General features: G+C 41.3%; 1 protein-coding gene across 2 annotated transcripts in view; it reads right to left on the bottom strand.

Annotated features, from left to right (window-relative positions):
* The window catches only part of LOC134212579 (dual specificity calcium/calmodulin-dependent 3',5'-cyclic nucleotide phosphodiesterase 1-like), a 705268-nt gene that overhangs the window by 655522 nt on the left and 31762 nt on the right, over positions 1 to 17984 (bottom strand). The window lies entirely within an intron of this gene.

Consider the following 17984-nt stretch of genomic DNA (forward strand, 5'->3'; position numbering starts at 1 on the left):
CTGCTTGTACATTGCCGGCAGCAGTTTCAAGCCATTGTTATAAATTATTTTTATTTTCCGCTCGTTCGCATATCTCGTGCTGGCTGCGCTGGGACCGAGAGACTACTTGTCCTGATCTCGCAAGAACTACGACTTCACATAATTCAAAAGGCTCCTGGTTTGGGTTCCGGTGAGCCAAGTGCACCCAAAACAATATAATTCAATTAGGAGAAAGCAAATTTGACGACGAAGCGATGAATTTGCAAATTAAAACGGACAGTTCTCTTGAGCAAGATACTTGAGAACAGGGAGCTAATGGAAAATGATTAAATGTCGCATAAAATTGCGGAGAACGAACAAAGAAGGGCGGAATGGGGAAGCTGAACCAAACATTCTTTTTATAGCCCTGCATTTTGAAGCATTTATTTATCTATAAGCTCGAGGATGAGCTTGATTGATTGCACGTACATAGTTGCTACCCCGTTATCGGGTACTACAGCATTACGTCACAAATGATTATGGTACGTCAGTGTCCACAATTGAGCCCTTTGTGAATGAGTACCTATTTGAGGTTTCTTCTTCCTCTTCCTCTTCTAGCTAAATGCGAAGGACATTCCAAGATTGGGTATTCGGTCGTCATATGGATATTTGTCCAATATTTGCAGAAATTCCTATTAGGCTTTCAGCGATCGTGTACGTACACGCACGTTTCACTCACACTTTTACTCGGTTTGTTTGCAACCACGAGCAGCTGTCACGGCAAAATCAAATGGGATTGTTTGCAACCACGAACCTGCGTTCGTGTTGGTGAGAAATATCGACGAGACCCTAATGTACTCAGGACAGTTGTGCATACAACAGCGGAGGTTATGATCTGCAGTTCGAATAGCATGTGGAATCATAGCAATCACTGCTTAAATACACCACGTGTTGGTGACATTTTAAAATTACATCGAGTAGCCTGTTTCTGAGGTGATTGGTGTAATTCAATCAAAGTTGGCTGATTTTGAAAGACCAAGAAAACTGAAAATTGAGTAGGCAGTCATACAGCCGTAATCTGGAAAAGTGACGTAACAGCCATTTTACAACAGGCATGTTTTCCATTCTTCTGTTAAAGAGCTCGATGAGTAGTACTCGTTAACACATTTTTTTTTTGGAAAATGGCGTATACGTCACTTTTTCAGATTACGGCAGCATACGAGTACTGTTAACAGCAACGGACGTGCGAGCTTGGAATAAGAACTGAATTCTGCCGGTGACGATTTGGTCGGAGCCTTCGTACTTTCGGCTGGTTGTCGACGCTCAATCGAGCAAAGTACCAGACGCTTGGAGTTGCCGACGCTCGATGAAGCTTGAAATCATACCGGTGCTTCCTAAAAGTAAGTATTAAAGCAAAAATCCTGATTAATCCACCTAGCGGTGATGGTACCTTTCTCGTGCATTATAAAAAATAGTATTTTGACCATTACTTTTGAGCCCATAGTCCGATTTGGCGAATTTGGCAAGTAAATCGGTTAAGGGTAAGTGCCTGAAAATTGAGTGAAAGTTGTTTGCGCTATTTTTCAATGAAAGATAGTATGGACTCCCTGCATGTCAAGGAGGTTATGATAAGCTCATAGCAAAAGGCTACCCGTTTCCGTCGACGAGAACATTGTTACGTCGCATCGAAGATATTGAATTCAGTCCTGGTAATGAAATAATATTTATTTAATAGAACAGTTATGATAAATTTTGTTCCAGAAATTATGGAAGACATTTTCGATCTCTTAAGATACAAAATTTGTTGAATGTCTGAGATTGGAAAGTATTGTCACTTAGTACTAGACGAAATGAGCATTGACGAACTCGAAGAATTTTGTACAACATCTAAGCAATTCGTTGGAAAAACAACGCTGCCGGTGTCAGATACATTGGCCTCCAAAGGATTGGTGCTAATGTTGGTGGGAATCAGACAAAGGTGGAAACGTTTGAGTTTACTGGATCACATCTCAAGGATTTGGTGATTAGGTATCAGGTATCAGAACGTCGGCTCCAGGGGCACGTTCACCTCAATTTTGGAGATTTGTGCCATATCGCCTTCACAGCCTTTTTCATCACACACCTGACGGAAAAGGAAATGAACAAAAAGGAAAGTAATGTGAATGGGAGAACAAAGGGAATGTTTGTAAAAGGGCCCTTGAAGAGGGCATCCAACGCATATGAATACAAGAGCTTATAGCTCCTTACCACAACGGGTTATGAACAACAAAATACTCTGAAGGTTCTGGTTTCTGAAGTCAATTTCACTAAGTAAGTGTTTACCAAATATTTGGAAGCGCAATTGTGCATAGACTGGGCAGTTACATATTAGATGATAAGAAGTTCCATAATCGGATTCACAACTATCACAAACAGATGATTCAACGCGTTGAATATTTGCCATGTGATAGTTCAGTCGGCAGTGACCTGTCAAGGCCTTGACTAAGACACTGCAATTCTGTTTAGACAGATTAGCTAAATAGCTTGCTACTACCGGAGATGGCTCCCGGATGTACAATTTTGTTCGATGACATGAATCCAGACTACTCCAATGCCATTTGTGCTGAGTGACAGCCCAAGAGTTGATCAAAAGCTTCACCCAACACTTGGATATTGGAATAGCTGGCTCAGGACCAATAAAGTCATGCGATGCTTCATAACGAGCTAACTCATCAGCCAATTCGTTTCCAGCTATGGAAGAATGGCCAGGTACCCATATAAGGTGTAAAATATTTACTGAATTCAGTTCCTCAATTTGAGTTCGACATGCGATTACTAACTTAGACCTTGAGTTGGCCGAGGCGAAAGCTTTAATAGCTGCTTGGCTACCTGAACAGAAGTATATTACTTTGCCCATCATGCGTTGCTGCAGTGCAGATTGCACTCCACATATGATGGCAAATATTTCCGCTTGAAAGACAGTGCAGTGTGTTCCCAGTGAGTGTGATTGTTCCAATCTCAGCTCACGCGAATAGACGCCTGCACCTGCTCTACCTTCGAGGAGGGAGCCGTCAGTGTAACAAACAATGCTGTCCGACATACTTCTCTCCAAATAGCCAGATGTCCACTCATTCCGCGAGGGGAATTGTGTCGAAAATGTCCTATAAGGAAAACTACTAACTTGTGTGAGATCACTTGGAGCAAGGAAAATTTTGTCCCAATTAATCATAAGCGGTAACAACGAAGTGTGTGTAGAACTGCGGTTTACAGGATTCTTTTCCATAAAACCGAGTACCCATAGTCGGTAAGTACAAGAAAATGCTTCTTGTTTGAGATATATGTGTAGTGGGGCCACGTCGAAGAGAACTTCGAGAGCAGCCGTGGAAGTTGAAGAGAACGCACCAGTCATTGCCATTAGGCACATCCTTTGAAGATGGCCTAATTTAGACTGAATTGTCCTCACTTCTCCCTTTTCCACCACACAAGACATCCATAAGCCGAAATTGGTCGTACAACTGTTGTGTAAATCCATTTGATATATTTGGGTTTAAGACCCCAAGTTTTACCAAAGGTTCGTCGGCATTGGCCGAAAGCCATACACGCCTTTTTGATTCTGAACTCAATGTTAGGAGTCTAGGAAAGCTTTGAATCCAAAATTAGACCCACATACTTTACTTGATCAGTTACATTGATTTCAGAACCAAAAAGATGTAATGGACGAATACCATTACGATTACGTTTTTCCGTGAAAAGAACAATAGATGTTTTATTCGGATTGACCGAAAGGCCATATTGGCGACACCAACTTTCAACTACCTGAAGAGCATTTTGCATCAGGTCGAATAAGGTAGTAATGCACAAACCCACTATCAATGTAAGATAGTCGTCGGCAAATCCATAGGTAGAAAAACCGCCAGTCTTCCCAAACGAACATCGAACACGCTGAGTACAGCTGTTCGTGTACTCCATCTGTACCCTTGCTTCGTGTTTGTACGCATACGCACGAAAAGTATACTTGTACCCGAACTTGCGTTCGAGTTTCATTTTGTACTTATGTACTGTACATCTGTACAGTACCATGTATAATCTGGCTGTAAAATTTTGCCGCTGAATATAATTCCAGAAGCTTCTCGAACAAAACAAATGTAGACAGTAAACAAAATCATAGATGTGCGGATATGAGAAAATTTGGGTTCTCAATATTTTCATGAGGTTTGGTACTTTAGAACGCTCAATGAAGTTTAAATTAGGCCATGTCACCATATTGAAAACCAATAAATTCTTGACCGAAAACACCGTCAGAAGCCGGTCACTTCACTAGATGCGCGGAAAACAATCATGTTATCCTATTTTGTTGCATTCGGGGCCGTACACTAATTACGTAAGCAAATTTTTCGGGTTTTTGAATACCCTCTCCCCCATGTAAGATTTTTTCCCATACAAATATTTCTTTTATTTATGTGGAGCGTAAGAAAATGGCAGACCCCCTTCCCCCGTAAGTGCTTACGTAATTAGTGTACGATCCCTTCCTTGGTTGTAGCCTGTACAGATTACGCATATAGTCATTTGATATCTTTTTAAAAGAAAATGATGCGTGTGATCTTTGATATCAACCTATACGTTTTAATAAGTCATAGAGCTGGTAGTCTGTGAAGGCTATTGCGTAATATGTTATAAATGGTATTTTCCAACACGATGCCGGTTTTTGACATTAGAATGCGGTCATGCGGTGCATCCATGAGGGGTGTTCATGATTTACGTGGCGCTATAGGAGGATGAAGGGGATAGCCTCAAGCGTTATGATCCAGACAAAAGATTTAAATTGTCCATACACAATGTGCCATAAAGGAGGGTCTGCATTCGCCCAACTTTATGTTACGTAATTTGTGAGCGGCTCCATAGCGCAACGCAAAATGCTTTCTCCTGATGAACAATACACAATTTGGTTTTATTACGAAAACATTACCGGAGAGTCAAGAAATTGTTCCGCTGATCTATAAGTATAAATAGTATTTATAATTATGCGCTTTCTATTCCTTCTCTGTGGAATGTACACGCTCAACTAAAGTTGTATAGCGGCATGTGAATCGAAGTCAAATTTATCAACATTTTCTGTTCTCTTAATTATTCTTATGTGATGTTGAAAACCCATATCAGTTGGTCATTAACGTCATGAAAAAGTGCTGCATCATTAGAAAATTATTCGCAAAAAAAACCTTTCAGATCCACCCATCACTGCGCATCTTCATTTCAGCGTGTATAGTTTCCGAATTCCATTTTGTTCTTTCTCTTTGTCTCTTACTCTATCGACTCTCGGACCGCTCGGAACTGAAAGCAAGTTTGTACACGTGTTTTGTACTTAAGTACAAGTTTGTTTAGGCAGGTACTGGGTATCCCGTTGTACTCGAGTACGTCAATAATTCACGTTCTGTGTTCAACACGAGTTGATGAAAATGTACTTGTGTTGAACATCACACATGTTCGTGGGAAGACTGAAAACCGCCATTATTGAGTAACCTCAATAGCGTATCTGCAACGAGATTCCACAAAAGTGGAGATAATACTCTCCCTTGAGGGCATCCGCAGACACTTAATTTCCTACTTGACGTAATGTCGAGTAGAGATGTCGGTTTTTAAGCATCTGGTGAATCCATTTGGTAATAATATTAGGTAGCCCATGACAACGTGCGGCTTCCAATATTGCATCGAAAGAAACGTTGTCGAAAGCACCTTCAATATCTAAGAAAGCACCCAAGCACGATTGCTTTTGAGCGAATGCTTTCTCGATATCGTACACAACCTTGTGTAGAAGAGTCACGGTGGACTTTCCAGATTGGTAAACATGTTGATTAACATAAAGAGGCATGTTTGCCAAACAGTCATCACGAATATGATGATCGATAATACGTTCTAAGCATTTCAGAAGAAATGAGGTCAGACTGATGGGTCTAAAACTTTTTGCTTCTTCATACGAAGCACGTCCTCCTTTTGGGATAAACTTTACAGTGACATCCCGCCAGGATATGGGAATATACCCTCGCTACTGCATACTGAAAGCTTTTTCAAAACATGTTTGATATGTTCAAAACCTCTCTGAAGTAGAACGGGATAATTCCCATCCTCCCCTGGAGATTTGTAGGGAGCAAAACTGTTAAGTGCCCATTGAATGGATTCAGTAGTTATGATTCTACGTGCTTGAGCCCAAGACCCATAGCTACATGAAAAGACATCAGGATCATCCGAAGATGTTATATCGACACATCCAGGGAAGTGCGTATCAAATAAGTGCTCTAACGATTCTTCATCAGAAGAAGTGTAGTCGCCATTTGGCTTGCGAATTTCGCCAACTTGAAAATCAGAGATCTCGCAAAAATTTTAATCAATCGAATGGCTTCACTCAAATTGGAAACATTTGCACAAAGCTTTTTCCAACCGGATCGTTCAGCAGATCAGTAGATGCCTTCTTGTAAGCTTTGCGAGCCAACTTGAAAGAATCCGTCCCTGCTGAATGGCGTCTGTTCCAACTCCTTCTGCACTGCTTCCTTAGCTTAGCCAAATCGGAATTCCACCAATTGTGACAGCACATACATCTCTGGTTGTTAGTTCAGTGATAAGTGTAGCAACAATAGCATTGTTAACAAGCACACATGCACGCGGCATTGATCGAGAGTTTGCCATTTCTTTACTGAAAGCAGCAAAAACCGGGTTCACTAGGTTACCTAGGTAGAAGCTACCCTTGCAAAAATAGGGTTCCTGCACCAAAACCACTTGGGATTTGCCATTTTAAATAAGTCCACAAAGATTAGTCGTTGCTGTTCTTTTATGCTGAAGATTGATTTGAGCTATCTTAACTGAAGCCATTGCAAATTAAGAGAATGCACTCCACAACTTCAGCATTAATATGAACAGCAACGATAAAACCAAATTGGAATCTTATCAAGAAAGTTAAAGACAAAACACAGAGTACAATGTGTATAACGCATAAAGCGAATCCATATAGGTGACAATTTGTTGAAAAACTAAATAAAAACATGCTCATAATCCCACCCTTATTTAACCTCAAGTTGAGATTGAATAAGAGTAGCCGATTATTTCGGAGAAGCAAAAAGTCAACTACGCCATAGCTCCGGTTAGCGCAGTAAGAGCTAGATATTGTGAAGGGTGCCCTTGTGCTTCACAGGCTCCGTTAGCGGTTAGGTTCTTTTTAGACCCCCCTAACCATTCATTCGTAGGCACGGTAAGCATAAAGCCGCATCACACCAAGAATTTGGGGTCACCTGTATGGTGGACTTCTACCACTGGAACAGGCAATCCGTAGCGTTATTCTTAGCCAGATAACTGGCTGCCGACACCACACAGCTATCTTGGCTGTTCGGGGAGAGAAGTTGACATTGACTTTACGTCAACTCTCAATGTTACCGAACAGCCGCTAATTGGCCGGATTGGTGCTAATGTTGGTGGGAATCAGACAAAGGTGGAAACGTTTGAGTTTACTGGATCACATCTCAAGGATTTGGTGATTAGGACAATTAAACGATCTGAAAAAGTGGGTCTGCATGTTCATTTCGTAACTTCAGATTCTGGTTCATAAAACCAGCAGTTCATAAAATAAGCAGTGATTCAAATCGTTCGGGGCTGTCAGTTTGAATATGAATCTGAAACATTAATTTTCCCAGCAGCTGCTCTAGATTCATTTTTTATACTAGTCAACTGTCAAAAAAAAATAAAACTGGTATAACGCTCAGTTCTATTTTTTGCAGATTTGAACCACGATTGAATCACGAGATTCAAATATTTTTCAATTGTTTTGGTGTATGAATGCGTCATTTTATCTACAGATCAATCCACTTTGCAATTACGGCGCCTTTCTGGGCAGCAACATAATGATTTCATTTTTTTTGAAAATTTGAAAAACATGAATGGAACACTGCTGGGGAAGCCAGCGAGTTTGTTTTATTTTGTTCCTGATTCAAACTAGAATAGTGGTCGAAATTTTGGAATGAAACTGAATCACTCCTGATTTCACTCTTAGGATTGGTAACAGGACATAACAAAGTTAATGGCGATTTAGGACCATCCCACCCACTGGATAGCTCAAGAAAAATTGAAATAATTCCTGATCCCGTCCACGTGTTCAAAAATTGTGTGAATGGTTGGATTAATAATAGATCTCTAACGTTACCCGACTGGTACGTTAAACAAAAGGGTCTTTCTTCAGCTGTTGTGCATCGTGACCATCTGGCTTCTGGTGCATTACGAGAGCGGAAATCAACTACGCATGGCTCACACGGGCTAACTGAACGCGATGTTGCTGTTCACCTTCCGGTGTCTTCCGTGGATATAATAAAGGTATCAAATGCGACAAAGTATTGTAATCATGCAGTAGCGGCTGCTTTACGTGTTGTAGCCGCCGAAACAAATCAGCCTGACATGATAGCTGCAGCATCTTTCATTGAAGATGTTGCGTCATGGTTTGAAACAATGAACAACCGCCATGAGAACCATGTTCTGAAGCATGACGAACCTATGAAGTCGAATGAAGCATTCAAGCAGCTTGAAGATTCCACAAAGCTTATTAACAGTATACGCGTCGGTGTTGTAAACCGTGGCAATCGGGTTTAATAATGTGCACCAATGCTATAATACGCCTAGTAAAAAGATTGTTTGATGCAGGGCACGAAGAAATATATACGTCGCGGTTCGTGCAGGATTGCTTGGAGAGTTTATTCTCGGTAATTCGCTCCAGACAATGCCGCCCAACACCACTGCAATTCAAGCGAAATCTTAAAATAATTACTTTATTGAAGTACATTGCCGCTGTATGAAATACATTATACAACTAGTCGACCCGGCAGACGTTGTCCTGCATAGTAGGCGAGAATGTGCGTTCCGAACTGCCCATGCAAAGTTCGCAAAGAAATCACAATTTTAGTTTTTCACGATTTGCTCAACTTTACTCGTAATTTTCGCATTGGGAAATATCATATAAACCCGTCGGAAACTATAACGAATGTTTCTGCTGAAGAAATGAAAAAAATCCATCCAGCCGTTTTCGAGTTATGCGGATACGAACACAGACCATTTCATTTTTATATATAAGATTATAACGACCAAGAGCATTTAATAGGTATGGGCGTCTTTATAAGTCAACGACAAGAAACAAGAAAATCAATACAAGATGCAAACCGTTGTAACGATAATAATGATATAGTCATGGATTTTACGACCTGCTTCAAGAAGTATCGAATGATATATTAGACAGATCAGAAATGCACGCATTATTCTACATATCTGGCTACATCTTGAAAACTTTGGACGCTAGGCGGAAGACTTGTCGAACATGTTTGGAGATGTCATTAAATCACAACTCAATTACCGATTTCCACAGTTTTGCTTCGTACCGCGGTTATTCCAGTAAAAGAAAAAAATATTTCCCGACTCCAGAAATATTCTGTTTTTTCAAAGGCATGGAAATTGTTTACCGTAATTCGAAACCAAAATTTATTGAAAACAATTGCAATTTGGAGGAAAAACTATAGCTATATACTATAGTAAATGAGCACAGCATTATATAACGTATTGTGTCTTGCTGTTCGAAGTCAGGACATAAAAAGAATATAGGGTATAAGGCTCAAACCTTAGCCTGTTATGCTGTGGTTGAGCACATTATTTTAATATTCATATATTGAAGATCTAACCGAAGTTATGCCACCAAACGGGTTTCTTACTTCTGATCAGTGGCGTAGCCAGAAATTAATGGGGGGGGGGGGGGGGGGTTCTTAAAAAAAAAATTTTCGAAAAATTTTTTTTTTTTGACATTGTTTTTTCTGGGGGGTTACGCCCAAAACCACACCCGTGGCTACGCCACTGCTTCTGATTATTACGCTAAACAACATCAAAAACAACAACATTGGTTCAAAATCTATCATTTTATCCATCTTAAGTTTCGTGCGACTTTATGTTCGGCCAATTTTCCAAACCTCGGCTCTGGTGTTGGATGCCTTTTCAGCCCATGAAATGTTGGTGCATTATTCACTGTAATGTAATCGTTTGGAAAAATCATCAGCCGTATTTTGGCAACGAGTGTTCTAATATTGCTCAAAAAAGTTTTGGTTAATGGTGTCATTATAATAATGAAAATAGTGAATTTAACATGAATGCTAAAATAGTCATCTAATTGCGAAAATAGGCAATACAGTATCCCCCCGCTTATCCGGACCTCACTAATCCGTCTCTCTCCGTCTCACATTAAGCTGTCAGTTTTCAAATTTGTGCTGTAATTTTGTTTTGATTCATTTGTATGGATTTGACAGACGGATTAACGACAGTAACCTCGATAGTCCGGCCATAGATTTGTCGGATCAGCGGGGGTATAGTGTATAAGTATCGATGATCTATTAGTGCATAAAAATAATACATTGGAAAAGCTGCTGAGCATAAAAAAACATCGGAGTTATGAGATGAAGTCCAGAAGCAGCATATTTTTATTACATGGAAATTTCCAAAAAAAAAAACGGTGTTGAAATAATTTAAGGAGTTGAACAATTTTCTCCGGGAACAGGTACTACCGAACTACCGCTTGGTGAAACTGCTCATACTGCTCGTTCAGCAACGATGCGGAATGACTTTTCTGAAACTAGAAGTGAGTCAATGATGCTCTCAACCATGAGTAACTGGACACTAGGAACACTCAACATTCCGGAATAAGTGCCGATCGACAAAAGAGCGTACGAGTTTTGGAAAGATACGTTGGTCGCTTCCTTGCAATTGGTCAACACAGCCGACGAGCAAGCGAAGTTCGACGTTTTAAAGATAAACTATGTGAAATATGTAATACCATGGTGAAAGATTTCATTGACCTGGTGCGTGACCGCGAGCTGGAAAAGGCAATTGAAGAAGAATTCCAAAGGATTCATGATCGTAGTGATACACCCATTGTCGCTCTGGTGTCTTAGAACCATCAAGATTTCCAAAGACGTAATCAAGGACTTTTTTCGGCAATTGGCGTAAAGCTTACACGTGGCGGCCGTGGCTTCCGAGATACAAAAGGCGGGCAAGGATTCAAACGCGAATCCTTGTGGAAACAACGTAGCACCAGCTTTTGGAGATGTGGAAGTATTTTTCATTTACATGCCCAAATGCTGATAAAGTGTGTCATGGGGGGAATGACGGCTTTGGCAGGTTTTGTTCTATTATTGGCAGGGGTTTTTTTTATGACTGACTAGGCTCAAATTTGGCCTAAATATTCTTTGCATATCAAAGAATATTGTGGCCAAATTTCATAAAATTTGGTCGACAAAAACCCCCCTGCCAATAATAGAACAAAACCTGCCAAAGCCGTCTTTCCCCCTACTTGTGGATGAATTGGCCATATCGCTCGTGTGTGTTCTTGTTTGTGTACAAGTACAAAACAGAGCATGGAAAACGAACGTGGAGATTGCGTGAATTGGCGAATTCCGCCAGATTTTACTGGAATGAAGAGCTCGAAGAAGAATTCGAATACCTGAATACCAGCAGATACGATGAAACGGAACTGTACGTCGATGCTTCGTCATATGGGTTAGGGGCAGTTCTTGTCCAGTTCGACATAGAACACCGTCCGCGAGTGATTGGCTGTGCGTCGAAAATCCTCACCGCTGTGGAGCAAAAATACCCACATACGCAAAGGGAAGCATTGGCATTAGTCTGGGCGGTTGAAAAGTTTTTGATGAGCATTTCTTTTTTTTTCTTGAGCGAGGGTAAACGGAAATCTGCAACCAGACTCCTGAGGAGGTAACTCAGGTAGTGTGGGGATGGGTATGTCATGTTACTTTTACCCGACCCACTAAAACCAAAACCCTTTCGCCAGTCCGTACCCCCGGCCCGCAATTAAGCAATACATCAGGGGGACTATTGAGAACGCTCACGCCTATGCTAACGCACTTGACGCTAATACACACAACATCGACTTCAAGGGTGGCTACCTTACCACCCCTCGATCGCAAGCTATGATAGTAACCTAGCGGTCCGAATCATAATCTCACGTTAGAGACGAGCACCCCGACAACAACCACCGCGCATGAACCGCAACGACCTCTATATCTACATACTGAGGTCCCCGCAGCCCACCCGCGACATGTTGGTTGTCGGGGTGAGCAAAGTTTTCACTGCATCACAGGTGCCCTTACTGCACTCGTTGGTTTTGTTCAAGACGCCACCACCGCTGCAGTTTCGACATAATCTGTTGAGATGCTGTGGTCACCGCATTACATATAACTTCCTCACGGCACATGGCAGCATGGCATGGCATTCTACCTTGAATCGCGGGCATGCGAACATCACATGCTCTGCCGATACTACCTCACCTACACATACTGGACATTCCTCAGAATCTGCGAAGCCAAACTTGTGCAGGAATTTTTTAAAGCATCCGTGTTCAGAAAACACCTGTGTTAGATAAAAGTTGACCTGCCCGTGCTTTCTACTATCCCAGTTTGACAGATCTAGAATTAGTCTGTGGGTCCAACGACCCTTGACTGCGGTGTCCCATAGTCTTTGTCATTTTAGCAGCGAAGCAGAGACGCTTCGCACTTGAACCGAGTTCCTTTCGTTGTTATACTCCACATCTTCCTCAAGGGGTATGTCTATCGGCATCATCCCGTTCTAGCACACCGCCTCATATGATATGGTGCGATATGCGCTCGCGACTCGTAGGCAGCCGGTGTACTCTGATAAGCTTCCTCACATTGTACTCGGCATTTAGTACTGACGCACCTGACTATGCACCGATCTTCACGACCAGATGCTTAAGAGACCTCACGGAGTTAACTGTGCAGGTCCCTACTCTTATCCTCGCTTGCTTCAACGCATGGCGGTTATGCACAACCACGACTTAAGTGATGTGCAAGAGTCAGCCGCCTCGATTTGAGCCATTCCTCTACTCTGCCAATCGCGTATGAAGCCTTCAGTTCGACTTCGCCGAGAGTGTCTCCGGTTACCTATAGCATTACGTCTTCCGCGAAGCCTTCGATTTTCACACCGGCCGGGAGACTTAAGCGTAATACTCCGTCGTACATAATACTCCGCAGATCCAATCCGAGGATCGATCCCTTTGGACACCCGCTAACACTTCGATAGACTTCTAACCAGCATTCGTATCGTATATCAACACCATATTCTGAAAATACCTTTTCAGTATCCTGTATAGATAATCCGGAACCCTCAATCGGTGGAGGGAGTCAGCAATAGCTGCCCAGCTAGCTTTATTAAACACATTTTTTACATCAAGTGTAATCAATGCGCGGTACCTAATATCTCGCCTGTTCACACCTCTCGCTATCTTAGTCGTATCCGTTACCGATCGAATTGCTTCGATGGTAGAACGGCCCTTCTTCTTCTTCTTCTTCTTATTGGCATTACATCCCCACACTGGGACAGAGCCGCCTCGCAGCTTAGTGTTCATTAAGCACTTCCACAGTTATTAACTGCGAGGTTTCTAAGCCAGGTTACCATTTTTGCATTTGTATATCATGAGGCCCTAGGCCTAGATTTCCCTGGGCATTAAAGTATCATCGTGTTAGCCTCATGATATACGAATGCAAAAATGGTAACCTGGCTTAGAAACCTCGCAGTTAATAACTGTGGAAGTGCTTAATGAACACTAAGCTGCGATAATAAGAAATGAGAAGATATCATGAGGCTAACACGATGATACTTTTATGCCCAGGGAAGTCGAGACAATTTCCAATCCGAAAATTGCCTAGACCGGCACTGGGAATCGAACCCAGCCACCCTCAGCATGGTCTTGCTTTGTAGCCGCGCGTCTTACCGCACGGCTAAGGAGGCCCCCACGGCCCTTACGGAAACCATATTGGTTGCTAGATAAGCCACCAGCACACTTTGTATAAGCCAAAAAGCTATTCAGGATAACCATCTCTAGCAGCTTTCCAACTGTGTCAAGTAGGCATGCCGAGGGGTCTCCCGGATGTTTGCCGGACTTCGGAAACAACCCTTCGACTATTCTGGCCAACATCTCCGGGGATTTCTCAGGAGGCGTGCTCTGGCCTCGGTCACTTCATCCAGGCCCTTGCAACTGGATATTCGAGACTAGGCATAAGGCTCTTACTTGAACCCCATCACCCAGGACCTCCTCCGTCAACTTTTTGTACTCCGAACTTTTCAGTATAGTCCTAGTATAGTCCTCCACTCGAACGTTGCCTCCACTACTAGGGCGCAGAGCGCCTGTACAGCTAGTTTAAGGTCCTTGCTGTAGTTAACGCAGTTGTCCAGAAACGACATGATCACGTCCGATACGTCCGTGATCCCCTCCATCATCTGGCCTGCGTTCATTGTGGTCCTGTCGATGAATCCACGGTATGCGCAGGAGTGTAGTGTATACCTACTATTTAATGTGATCGATTAGTTTCAGCTTCTTGCGATTTAGAAAAACAAAACTTTGGGAAGCTCAGAAAATTCCAAGTGTCTTGAAACAAGGATGTTATCGATCATTTAGTAATTTGCGTTCGATCATTTAGTAGTTTATCAATAACTCATTCCAGAAGCTGAATTTCAAAATGGGTTGTATGGTGGACTTCTAGTGCGAAGGTTTTTCTACAACTCTGCCTAATAGTTCGTTGTTAGAATTCAACTAATAACGGAGTTAGAGCGCTAGTTGCAGTAACTTAAACTAAATGATTGAAGTTTTGTTATCATTTAGTCTAAGTTACTGAAACTATAGCTCTAACTCCGTTAATAGTGGAATTCAAACAACAAACCATAAGCCAGAGTTGCAGAAAAACCTTCTCGCTAGAAGTCCACCATACAACCCATTTTGAAATTCAGCTTCTGGAATGAGTTATTAATAAACTACTAAATGATCGAACGCAAATTACTAAATGATCGACCTTGTTTGAAACACACACTCAATTGATTATGTTTTGTGCAATCGTGAAGTATGATACGATACAAGATGGGTTTCAGAATGCATTCAAAGTGGCCCGGTAAACCAGACTTCCGGAATAACACGGAACAAAACCAACACCACTCAGGTACTTTCAAATGACCTCTATTGAACATGTCTCGGAAAATCATTTCTTCGACACGAGTGTCGCGAGCTGGTTTTCGGATCAAAACAATAAGTGGCTAGTTCTCCGGGAGAATCAGGTTAAGTAATCAGTGTTAAGTTGTAGCAAAAGTAACTCATTTTGGCACACTTGTGACGTGTGACAAACGTTTTCCTTGCAATGAAAAAAAAAACATAATGCTGAAATCAGCTATCGCCTGATCTTCAAACAATGAATGATAGCGACTGGCAGTTTGTGTTAGAGGGGTCAGATTATACATTGGGGGCATGGGAATCGAATATTCTTTAATGTGAAATGCCTGTGTCGTACCGTTTACTGTTTTTCTTATGAAAGATCCTGATCACATTCCAATTATGCGCTTGTTCGAAGTATTTGTATTGTAAAATCTTATTTATTAGCAATAGTTGTCTCATAATCGAAAACATCAGCAATCATAAGTAACGAAATTACTTCTTCCACTTCCGAATCCAGATTGCAATGGCTACAAATCTCTCCACTTCTATAGCCACAATTACACTACACAGAATATCAGACGATTCATAGCTCATAAAATAATTATTCATTCTCCCAAAGCGCCCGGCTTCGAAAGATGAAGAGTGAAACTCGATGCGACTGTGGTGACAAAATCCGTTTATCCACCCACTCTCCGGTAGACTATTCTGGGGCGCTCCTCCGAACAACAGACATAATTTATCGCCTTTCCAACCAGCAGCCGACCGCCCTCACAACCCGCTCGCCACCTACCGGTCTACTCTTCTGCTCGCTGAAGATGAATGGCACGCCGTAATTTTCCGATTTTCCATCCTGTTCACATCTTTGGTCTGTCGTTGGTTACTCGTTGATTATTTCCAGATAGATCCTATCAGGCGATGGCGAATATTTTTCTATTTCAACTTTCTCGGCCAAGGTTTACTTCGTCACTGCCGTTCCCACAGTCAGCCGTTCACCGCCGGATATTGGAGATGGCTCGATGTTCTCCATTTCGCTTTTTTTCTGTGATATATTTGAGTTGAATACTACTACCCTCAATTTGGCGAGTAGAGTGATTCAAAAGTTTACTTTTTTGGTCTTTTATGCATCAACAATGATACCTAGTTACTATTTTAGAACGTAATCCATTAATACGTTAGGCTTATTTTATTGTATATTTTCTATGTACGCGCCACTTGAAGATTGTTTAGAGATTCATTTGCAAATGATCAAATGATTTCTATTTGACAAACGTTCGCTAATTTTATTGCTAGAGTCAAAATATAAAAAAAATGCACAAATCTGGAAAAAATATTATTTTACAAAATGTCATCGTTAAAGCATAAAGAAGTAAAAATGTCAAAATATGAATCACTCTACTGTGGTAACGTTCTCCAAACAAACCAGCATCAAAGTTCTTGTTTCTTCACCCACAAATTTTGGTTCGTCTGTTTCATTCGTGATGCTCTTGAGAGCAAAGATGAAACTCGCTAGGCTCTGATAAATTACGAAAGATATTAAATTATTTTGAATGGGACCGAATCAACCAATACGTGGCTTATCAAGTTTTTGTTTGACTTGCGAAGCATAATGTGAAATGATGAAAATGGAAAGTCATCATAAATGGCATTTGAACTTCCGTTTTGTTGACTTTCCACATTTTTTCTCGTTGTTACCTGAGTAGTGGGAGCACCGTCTATTATTAACACAAAGTCGTATAAAGTCAATGGCTTTTTCTTGAAAAGACTGCTTATGAAAGATTTATCGATTACGTCACGCGAACTGCCCATTTTCTTCGACGCGATTTGTAATATTGTTGCTATAGTATTTTATCAAAGTAAATTATGATAGCGTTATTCGTTAATGGCTACGCAGTCTCAAACGATTGAATCGAGCATTTTTTATTCGTCAATCGTTTCGTCGTCGGACGAATAAACAAACTCGTTTTAATCTTATGAGACTGCGTAGCCGTTAATAAATGATCTGTTGGTAAACCTCACAATCATCTCCAAAAATTGGTAGATAACGTTATTGTGCCAACAATTGTTGCAATCGTCTGTGGTTGCTACTACATAATAAAAAATAATCGGTGCTACATATCGAATATTCTAATTTCTGCTATGCAGCACTTTTGCTTCCACAGACAACGTCAAAAGTACGATTGACAACATTAAATAGAATGCCATTCGCCAGGCCGGACACCATCATCTCTTATGTTTCCGTAAAAGCCTCCTGAATTGTCATCCGTCCGAAGGATGGATGTCCACTCATTTGATCAACGAACCACGTTACCAAACTAACTGGAGAGAGATTCCGTTTTACCATTAGCTTGCCCGGTTTCTGTTTTTCTGCCTCTCTGTCTAGACTCATCTCATATTGTGTTGATGGTTAGCAGCCATAGCAAACGATAATACCAAGGACGAAGCATACTTACTCAAAGGGATTCGAATTTCGGCGTTCTGGGAAAATTGAAATATTATACCAACTGCTTAGTCTACGAGCGACAGAGAGGCGGGATAGTGAAGTTTTCCATCTACTTGATGGGTTTTCGGTGCAGATACTTTCTAGTGCTTGATTTTATTTACGCCAAAGCGAACACATTGAAACGACCCTTTCAGTGAAGATGAAAACTTTGATTCAATTATTAGATGATTATCAGCTGATTTCCATTTACGTATGTAATTCATTACAATTGAAATAAAAAGTTAGCTAATATTCAATTACCTCGGGCGCTACTCAACACATGCAATCCTAATGACCGATGAAAGTGTCTCGATAAAAGCATTTTTTTCAACTCTTAAGAATCCACCGTAAGGAAATTCTTAGCTTCGCTCTCTCCTATTTTTCGAACTTATAAACAATTCAAAAGTTGCACCACATTTATTCACTTTGAAATTTAATTCATAGCTCACCCCCACCCAGCTGCATACCACAACATTTTTTCCCACCCATTTGCCCTTCTTAGTTATGCCAATACCGACATCGATGCCATCGGATATTTATTATTCAGAGAGC

This window comes from Armigeres subalbatus, chromosome 2 (genome assembly GCF_024139115.2).
Source record: "Armigeres subalbatus isolate Guangzhou_Male chromosome 2, GZ_Asu_2, whole genome shotgun sequence".
Lineage (NCBI taxonomy): Eukaryota > Metazoa > Arthropoda > Insecta > Diptera > Culicidae > Armigeres > Armigeres subalbatus.